We start from the raw sequence: 11,102 nt of genomic DNA, 5'->3' as shown, positions 1-11,102 counted from the left end.
CTTTTGACACTGATGGTTTGTGGAGAGTTTCCTAGATGAGACTTCGATTGTTGCCCCCTAGCTTGGTGTTGGCTAGCTTGGAAAGAGCATCTGCTCAGGCATTTGACTCCCAAGTTATGTGTTGGATCTCTCTTTTAGAGAACTGTGCTAGTTGTTCCCATGCTTTGTCTAGGTACTTCTTCATGTTAGGATATTTGGCTTGATAAGTGCCATTAACTTGTGAAGTTACCACTTGGGACTCACTAAACACTATCAACCTTTTTGCCCCCACTTCTTTAGCCAGCTTCAAACCAGCAAGTAAGGCTTCATATTCTGTTCGGTTATTAGAAACAGGAAACTCGAACCTTAGCAAGAGTTCTATCCGAGTTCCTTGCTCACTTTCCAGGATAACACCTGCTCCACTATCGGATTTATTGGATGATCCATCTACGTATAAGCTCCAAGTTGTTGGACTTTCCTGACTTTCAATGTATTTAGCTATGAAGTCAGTGAGGTATTGTGACTTGATTGTTGTCCGAGCTTCATATTTCAAATCAAACTTGGATAGTTCCACAGCCCATTGTAGCATTCTTCCTACTAGGTCCATTTTTTGTAGAATGTGTTTCACGGGTTGATTAGTTCGGAACTTTATATTATGAGCTTGGAAGTAAGGTCGGAGCCTTTGGGAGGTGAGGATAAGAGAGTACGCAAGCTTTTTTATGTTTTGGTAGTTTAGCTCTGCTCCTTGTAAAGCTTTGCTAAAAAATTATATGGGTTGCTGTCCGTTCTTATCTTCTCGGATTAGGGCAGAGGCGATAGCTCGGCTTGCCACTGCCAAATAGAGAACAAGCTCTTATCCTGTAATAGATCAGGTGAGTATAGAGGGTTGGCCCACAAATGCTTTAAATCTTGAAATGCTTGTTCATATTCCAAGGTCCATTCAAATTGACTCCTTGTTCATACCCTGGGTTGAGCTAGGTGATCCGGGTTAGATGAAGACAAAAACTACCGACCTCTTATAAAGGTTGGTCGACACCAACCTCTTCCCAAAGAGCTCGGCCAAATTGCTATAAGGGCCCAAGTAGGCCCAAAAGCAGAAGATCACAGCCCACCTAAAGGCGGCTGGCCAAAGATAAGGGGACTCACCCACAAAAGATAAGATAAGATAACTAACTTATCTCAAAGGAAGGTCACTCTACACTACTATAAATACACTAGAGAACCCAGGTATAACTGATACTCTGATTCTACATAAAAAAACCTGCTCAAAGCCCGTACTAACTTAAGCATCGGAGTCTCTTGTAGGTACCACCACCCTCCGGTGATCAAGGATCCGCAACATCTCAAGACTCAGCAAGTCAGACACAACAACTCCGACCATAATAGCAGATCTCCTCCGAGATCCACCTTCAGTTTCAGGTAACCCTCGGAACATTACATCTCAAGACTCAGAAAGTCGGATACAACAGCTCCAACCACAACAGCAGATCTCGTCTGAGATCGACCTTCAGTTTCAAGTAACCCTCGAAACACTCCTGTTCATACCCTGGGTCGAGATATCTGACCTGGGGTGATCGACGATAAAGCGACCGACCTCTTTAGGTCAAGCGGACCGACTTCTTTATGAAGAACTCGGCCAAATCGACAGGAAAGCCCAAAAAGGGCCCAATTCAAGGAATACGACTCAAATCCAAAGGTCGTTCAGGCCTATAGAGAGAAGGGTGGTCCCGTTGAAGATACGCTGACCTCAACCTAAAAGATAAAGATAAGATAAGATAACTAACTTATCTTATCCAAAGGTTACATCTCACCATTATAAATACACTGGAACACCCAGGTATAACTCATACTCTGATTCTACATAACACCTGTTTAATACCCATGCTAACTTAAGCATCGGAGTCTCTTGCAGGTACCCCCCACCCTCCGGTGACGAAGGATCAGCAGTACAACCAGTCCAACAAGTCGGACACGACAGCTCCGGTCGTCTCCTACCAGCCGGACACGTCGGTACCGATCCGTACAGAGGATCTCAACCGAGATCGACCTCCAGTTTCAGGTAACCCTCGAAACATTGGCGCCGTTGCCGGGGAACCTGGAAGTCATCCCATCACCATGGCGGACAACCGTGACAACGACCACGATTCAGATCTAGAAAATAGAACGCCGCACAAAAATGCGGACACCCCACTAAAAGACACCCCAGAATCCAATGGAGACAAAAATACACCAAACCAGGGGGCAACAATAGAAGCCTTATCCAGGAAATGTTGCAGAACCCGTCAATCTCGGAAGAGAAAAAAGTCATGACTATAACAAGTCAAGACCAAAGATGGATGACCCCCATAACCAACTACCTCAAAACAGGAACGCTCCCCACAGAAGAAAAGGAGGCAAAGAGGTTAAAAAGGGAGGCACAGTACTACACCATCATAAATAACATCTTGTACAAAAGAGGAATCTCAATACCTTTACTAAAATGCGTGCCGACCTCCAACACAAAGGAAGTGCTAGAAGAAATACACGGCGGCATTTGTGGCAATCATCTCGGAGCACGAGCTCTCGCCAAAAAAGTACTCCGGGCGGGATTTTATTGGCCAACTCTACAGAAAGAAGTCACAGAATCATGTCCACCATGTCAGAAACATGCCAACTTTTACATCGCTCCGCCAGAAGAGCTCATTAGCATGACCTCGCCTTGGCCGTTTGCAAAATGGGGACTCGATCTTCTTGGCCCCTTCCCACAGGGATCAGGACAAGTCAAATTCCTCATAGTAGGGGTAGATTACTTTACAAAGTGGATCGAGGCAGAGCCCCTAGCCAATGCCACCGCTCAAAGAAGCCGGAAATTCTTATATAGAAACATTGTCACGAGGTTCGGGGTTCCATATTCAATAACCACAGACAATGGCACTCAATTCACAGATGCAGGCTTCAGAAAACTAGTAGCCGACTTGAATATAAAGCACCAGTACACCTCCGTTGAACACCCACAAGCCAACGGACAGGCCGAAGCCGCTAACAAAGTCATACTGGCCGGATTAAAATGGAGATTACAAGATGCAAAAGGAGCCTGGGCAGAAGAGCTTCCACAGGTCCTATGGGCATATCAAACAACGCCACATTCCACCACGAAGGAATCTCCCTTCCGATTAGCATACAGAATAGAGGCAATGATCCCAGTAGAGATTGAAGAAGGCTCGCCTAGAGTAGTTCACTACAATGAGGAAGCAAACTCCCAACTTCAAAGAGAAGAACTCGACTTGCTACCCAAAATCTAGGAAAGAGCTCGGATCAGGGAAGAAGCTCTAAAGCGCCGAATGGCTTCCAGATATAATCAAAAGGTAGTGCTGAGAAGCTTTTCAGAGAATGATGTCATTCTAATCCGAAATGATATCGGAACAACTCGACCAGGAGAAGGAAAGCTGGCAGCAAACTAGAAAGGACCTTACCGAGTTGTAGAAGTCCTTGGAAAGGGCTACTATAGACTGTCTGAACTCGATGGACGAGAGCTTCCCAGGTCATGGCACGCCTGCAACCTAAGAAGGTATTACAGTTAGAAGACATAAAAGATCTCATCATTGGATGCACTCTTTTTCCTGAAAAGGTTTTTTAATGAGGCACCAAGTTGAGACTCAGACAATCCCATATGTATATATTTGCACTTTTCCTTTAAATAAAATAAATTTTAGATATTCTACAAAGATTTTAAGACGCATTAATCTGAAGCATTCATCGTCCAATTATAAAGCAACAGATCGGCAGAAAGTGAAAAACAATTTCACTGCACGATCACGATAAAGACAAACCGTCCGATAAAGGTGAAAACGCGATTCACCCAAAGGACGATCTAGAGATGACAACCACTTTCTACAAATCAGCAAAGATGAACACAGAATAATGTAAGAAGTTACCGAAAGTGATCTAAAAAAGAACCTGACGAGGTCTTACGGATCGCTAAAATAATAACTTAAAGACTGGTCGAACGTTAAGATGTCAAACCAAGTCAACCCAGGTTATAAGTAAACCCTGGAAAGAGGTCTGGCCAACCTTATTAAAGAGGATTACTTTAACTTAGAAGGGCCCGACATAACAAAGTCAGCCCAAAACGAAAAGTTATCAAAGTAGTCCCTGAAAGAGATCTGACAAAGATCCAAGAAAGAGGACTACAAAAAATAACTTAAAGGAGACCGATATAACCAAGTCGGATTCCTACTACTGAAAAGTTATCAAAGTAGTCCCTAAAAGAGATCTGACAAAGATCCAAGAAAGAGGACTACAAAAAATAACTTAAAGGACACCGATATAACCAAGTCGGACTCCTACTACTGAAAAGTTATCAAAGTAGTCCCTAAAAGAGATCTGACAAAGATCCAAGAAAGAGGACTACAAAAAATAACTTAAAGGAGACCGATATAACCAAGTCGGACTCCTACTACTGAAAAGTTATCAAAGTAGTCCCTAAAAGAGATCTGACAAAGATCCAAGAAAGAGAACTACAAAAAATAACTCAAAGGAGACCGATATAACCAAGTCGGACTCCTACTACTGAAAAGTTATCAAAGTAGTCCCTAAAAGATATCTGACAAAGATCCAAGAAAGAGGACTAAAAAAAAATAACTTAAAGGAGACAGATATAACCAAGTCGGACTCCTACTACTGAAAAGTTATCAAAGTAGTCCCTAAAAGAGATCTGACAAAGATCCAAGAAAGAGGACTAAAAAAAAATAACTTAAAGGAGACAGATATAACCAAGTCGGACTCCTACTACTGAAAAGTTATCAAAGTAGTCCCTAAAAGAGATCTGACAAAGATCCAAGAAAGAGGACTACAAAAAATAACTTAAAGGAGACCGATATAACCAAGTCGGACTCCTACTATCGAAAAAGTTATCAAAGTAATCCCTGAAAGAGACCTAACAAAGGTCCAAAAAAGAGGATTACCAAAATAACTTGGAAGGGGACCAACGCAAAGGAATCGGTCACAAATACAGAAAACTGAGAAACAAGTTGGATCTATACAATCACAGCCTCAAAGTAATCCAAGGAGGTCGAGCAGCAAGATTTTGAACATCAATAGAAAAACAAAAAAGATATCAAGTCAAACAACTACTTTTACTCTATAAAGTTATAAGGCCTGGAAGGCCACCAAAACCTACCACGAAGAGATAACAAGCTACTTTTTGTTCCTCATAAAAAGTTGCTAAGAAGCGTCAGCAAATAAATAAAAAAGTTCTAAAAGAGCCCACAAGCCGGGCCAACTACACAAATTTTCAAGAAGAGATCAGCAAGCGTCAGGAGCCTTCTTAGCAGCATCAGGACAAGGAGAAGGAGGGCGAGTCTGGATCGGCAAAGCATCCACAGTTCCATCCTCCCGATTCAGGATCTGGCAATCCGATTCGGGCACAGCAGGAGGAACCGAAGAGGTCGGCACTTTGGTAGAGGACATAGGGGGAGCAACAACATCATCATCATCACCCTCATCATCAGGGACAATCTTGCCATCCCTGACTATATTATCCAGGCTAAAAAGGGTGAGGTCGGCCTCGGAAGCAATGACCTGAACTTGCTCCCTCAAGTTCTCATAAGCAGCAGTCACGCTGCCAACGAGATGACTTTGGAGCTCAGCATAATCTTCCCGAACACTGTCAAGCTCCCCCCTCAGGCGCATCACCTCCCGATAAGATGAAAGGTAACTCTCCTTGTGCATCAGGACTGCGTCCTCAGCCAACCTCAAAGAAACCACCAATGACTGAGAACTCGCCTCCTCATTCTTCAAGTCCTTCTCCAGCTTGGCTACCTTCGTCTCAAGCTCCTCCTTTAACTCCTTCATCCGATCAAACTCTTGTTTCGCCTCCTCCATAAACGCCTTAATAGCGTGGAGAGGGAGATTCTGAGCAGTCTGATATATGGCAGCCGACATATACACCATCTTCACATGATTTCGGGCCATAAACTCCAAGTGATGGAGGATGGACACATCGTCCATGGAGAGAGCACCGTAGGGACCGATTTGTTGATCCACAAATTCAATAGCGTTAAAATCAGGAGCATCGAGGTCAAAGGGCTCAGCAGTCTTTTGTTTTTTATTGGGAGGAGCAACAGAAGGAGCAGCAGAGGTGACGTGAGAATCTACCAAATGAACTCGGGGTGTAGGGATCACCTTCTTCACCCCGGCGGAACTCTGCACTGATGGCTTCTCGCACACTTGGGAGGATCCCTCCCCAGCCGCCTTGGATGCAACATTTCTGGAAGCAGTCACCCTCTGCGCCCTCTTAAAAGCTTTCATGGATTCACTATTCTTCATTGCTTCTGCAAATAAAACAGAAAATCAGTTACAAGTCAGACAAGTCGGAAAGATAGCTACAAGCAACATACACGTATAATAAAGAAAACACAAAGATACCCAGTTCAGTTTGAAGAAGAGAAGGATTGGTTAGAAATTTCTTTGTGTCGAAATGGGGAGGTTGACCCCAGCGTTCTTCCAAGATAGTCACAAAGGCTCGCTCAGCATCATCCAACATCTCCCACGAATACCTGGAGACCCTCACGTCTTTTTGCTATTCCAAGGGAAAAGCAGGTTCGTCATTTTCATCCAGAAAAAAGGGCCGAGCTCCTTCAACAGCTCGGACCTTGAAAAAGTAGTTTTTAAAATCACAGAACGACTCGTCAAACATGGAAAAAACCTTCTTTCCCTGAGTAGAACGAAAGGAGACCCAAGCTGACTTCTTTTTTACCACACCGGGCTTAGTCAAGACAAAAAGATAGAAAAAGAGGGATTGGGAAGCAGGAATACCAAAACCATTGCACAACAATTGGAAAATTTTAATAAAACCCCAGGAATTGGGGTGAAGTTGAGAAGGGGCAACATTACAAGACCATAACAGGTCGGTTTCAAATTTAGTAAATGGAAGGGTGATACCTAGCTGACCAAAGAAAAAATCATAAGCATAAAAGAAAGGGCGACCATCAACAACCCGAGTTGAAAAGCAGACTCTCTCGTTAGAAGAGGGAGAGACAAGTTCATAGTTCTTCTCATCACCAGAATTACTACAGACACTATGAAACTGCCTAAGCTGAGTACAAAATTCAGAATCAACCAGCGAGACACACATGAGAACCATGGAGTCCACCCAGTCGGCCATACCCGCGGGAACCTGGGAAGGCATCTCTACAACGTTATTTCGGGAAGACATGAGGTCAACTAAATCCTACAAAAAGAAAAGAAGAATGGATTACTTAAAAACATCTCGGATAGAGGGCAAAACATCTCAACGGGCAGATAAACAAAAAGGAAAAACCCCAAGACTCAAGACAAAGGTCTTGGGGTATCCCTTGGAGGCAGTAAACAAAGCAAGGTCTTTAAGTTATTTCTACAACCTACATCCCGTCACTCATCAAAATAAAATCCAGAAAGAAAACAAAGGAAGCAAAAAATGCAAAAGGTCCACCCTCCTATAGTTTATCAGCGGAAAAACAGCAAAGGCGCAAACTTTTTCGAAATCAAGCAAAAAATCATCAGCAAAGAGCAAGCACTAACATCGAACACGCCAAGTAGAAATCATCAAAGGTGCAAACTTTTTCAGAATCAAAAAGAAATCTCCAAACAAAGCGAGGAACAGATGCAGATTCTCTATCGATATCAGACAGGAAACAACCAGAAGCAACAACAAAACCCTAGAAAGCCTCGACGGAAATGCTAAGAGAATGCGTAAAAGAAAGTCAGGGAAAACACATTACAGTGACAAGCAAATACAAGACCACGAAAAAGATTCAAACTTTCAAACATGCAAAATCAAAGCTTCACTAAAAAACTGAAGACGAAGCTATGAAAAAAGCAAGAAAGCTAATACCAACCTGGAAAAAGTAGCAAGCTTCAGGGAAATTGAGGATGGAAGACGAAATCTGGAATTGCCCTCTCACGAGCAAAAAAGCACGAACAAAAGCAGTATCACAGAGAGAAATGCAAAACCACAAAACTCCAGGCAAAAACAGAAGCTTCAGAAAAATCACCAAGCGACGTCGCAAGAAAAGTTGAAATGTGGGTGAAAGGCAGAAAATGAATAAGTGCGAAGAAGTTACGAAAAGGGCGAAGGAGAGAAACCATTTCTTGAATGCAAAATTCAAAAATAGAGAAGTTAGGGGAAACGGGGCAATTAAATCCCAATTAAATGCTGATATTAAAACCGCTTGCATTCCCAAAAAAGCGCTAATACAAAAGCGCGCGCTTGTAGAGGAAAACGTTCTACATTCAAGAGCTGCTACAAAAAGGAGTCGACAAGATGCTTGAGTTCGGCTTCGCTACAAGAAGGACCGAAGTCAAGGACTCGACCTCAACAAAGAAAACCGAGCTCAAGCAGGGGCACTGTTCATACCCTGGGTCGAGATATCCGACCCGGGGTGATCGACGATAAAGCGACCGACCTCTTTAGGTCAAGCGGACCGACTTCTTTACGAAGAACTCGGCCAAATCGACAGGAAAGCCCAAAAAGGGCCCAATTCAAGGAATACGACCCAAATACAAAGGTCGTTCAGGCCTACAGAGAGAAGGGCGGTCCCGTTGAAGAGACGCTGACCTCAACCCAAAAGATAAAGATAAGATAAGATAACTAACTTATCTTATCCAAAGGTCACATCTCACCATTATAAATACACTGGAACACCCAGGTATAACTCATACTCTGATTCTACATAACACCTGTTTAATACCCATGCTAACTTATGCATCGGAGTCTCTTGCAGGTACCTCCCACCCTCCGGTGACGAAGGATCAGCAGTACAACCAATCCAACAAGTCGGACACGATAGCTCCGGTCGTCTCCTACCAGCCGGACACGTCGGTACCGATCCGTACAAAGGATCTCAACCGAGATCGACCTCCAGTTTTAGGTAACCCTCGGAACAACTCCTCTTTTTGAGTATCGAGTATAATGGTAGAGACTTCAATGCTGACCCTGCTAAGAACCTGAATAGTGTTGCCAACCTTCCATTTAGTTGTTAGACTTCTTTGAGGCAAGTCAGGGTCTTCATCTCTAGTATGGTTGTACACATGTCTGGGTTAGCCTCGATACCTCTTTGAGTGAGCATAAAACCTAAGAACTTTTCGGCTTACACTGCGAAGGTGCATTTTGAGGGGTTTAGTCTCATGCCATGCCTCTTTATTGTGGAGATTACCTCAGAGAGGTCAGATAATAGAGCTAAGTCATCTTTATTTTTGACAAGTCATCTTTATTTTTGACAAGCATGTCGTCCACATATACTTCCATGAGTTTTCCTAAGTGGGGAAAAAACACCTTGTTCATCAGTTGTTGGTAGGTAGCTCTGGCATTCTTTAATCGAAAAGACATTACTACATAACAATAGCTAGCCTTTGGAGTGATGAAAAAAGTCTTGTTTTTTTTGTCTGGCTTATACATCGGGATTTGATTGTATCTCGAGTATGCATCCATGAAGGACAAATACCAATAACCTGAGGCCGAGTCAACCAGAGCATGAATGCTCGGGAGAGGGTATGGATCCTTGGGACAAGCCTTATTGAGGTCAGTGTAATCGACACACATTCTTCACTTTCTGTTTTGCTTCTTTACCAGAACCACGTTAGCAAGCCACACTGGATAATTTACCTCTCTTATGAATTCAGCTTCCAATAACGCTTTCACCTGTTCTTCCACAACCTGTGGTCTTTCGGGCCAGAGTTTCCGACGTTTTTACTTAATAGGTCTGGAATCCGGATAGACAGCGAGCTTATGAGATATCTATAACAATATATAATGGCAAAACCTGTTTTGGTGTCCAAAATTTTTTTTCCATTTTTATCCTTCTTAATAACCTACCCCACGTCAGTTATTCCGCATTACAATACTCTCACTGCCTCATTTTCGTTCACGTTCTCTCTTATTTTATAAATCCACACAACTTCTATACTCACTTCACGTTGCTTTTACTAGAAAAACTTCCTTCATTTCTCATCCATCTTTTCATGCCTCTTTCTCACTTCATCTAATATAATTTGTTTTTCGTCATTAAATAAAAGTGTGAAACTATGTTTATATATTTGTTTTGATTAATTACCGTTGTTGACAGAATACTAATGGAAGTGGTGGACCGACTTAGCAAGACTACGTCTGGCGACGAAGACAAAATATGAGCGAAGAACAGAGGCAGCAATACCTTGCCAGAAGGCGTGCCAGTTAAGTTATACATCCCATTAATAAATTTATGTAGTTAGTATATCATTTAATATGAATTATCTTTTACAATATATTTTCATGCTAATAATAAATTTTCTAAATATTCAGATACTAATAATAACAGTGAAGTTGGTCCAAGTAATAGACGGAATGATCCAAATATAGGTAAGAATCCTGTATATTTATATTTATTTAATTAATAATAATTTATTTTTTCTTAAGTTTTGATTTGATAAACCTTCCATAATTGTCCTAAATAATATTGTTATAGATATTATTATAATATCTTAATGTACTTTAAATTAAATATCTATAACAATTTATAAAGGGAATATGAGAGTTTAGTGTCCAATTTTCAGTTTTCTATCTTAATCTTATTGATAAATAGTGTTTAATATTTTTTTTTTGGTGACAAATAGTGTTTAATATAATTTTAGTCTTAAAATTTGGTCAAAAATATAATTATTAGTTAATTTTCCTTTGTTTTTTGTACAGTTACTTTTTTATTCTACACATAACTTCTATCCATGTTGTCTTTTTTTTTATTCTATGGAGTACATGTAATACTTTCTCTCTATCTTTATTTCACTTAATTAAAAAAAATAATGATAAATATGTGTACGAGGAATGGTAAAAAATAATAAAAATAAAAATAATTTTTTTAAAAAATAATGAAACAAAATATAATTTAACATATTGAATATAAAATAAAAAAAGCAATTAAAATTATGCGAGAAAAAAAATTCTTTAAATTTAAATTTTTATATCTGCTTTAAATTAAATAAGATTAAAAAAATAAATAAATTTATAAATATTTATAAATCTTTATCTTAATTGTTACATATAAAAATAACATAATAATTTTAGTATCATACTTAAATTAATTTAAATTTTATTATTCTATACATTAAAAAAATAAATAACTTATAAAATG

Source organism: Arachis ipaensis, chromosome B05, assembly GCF_000816755.2.
Source record: "Arachis ipaensis cultivar K30076 chromosome B05, Araip1.1, whole genome shotgun sequence".
NCBI classification, from domain to species: Eukaryota; Viridiplantae; Streptophyta; class Magnoliopsida; order Fabales; family Fabaceae; genus Arachis; species Arachis ipaensis.
This window is presented reverse-complemented; position numbering follows the sequence as displayed.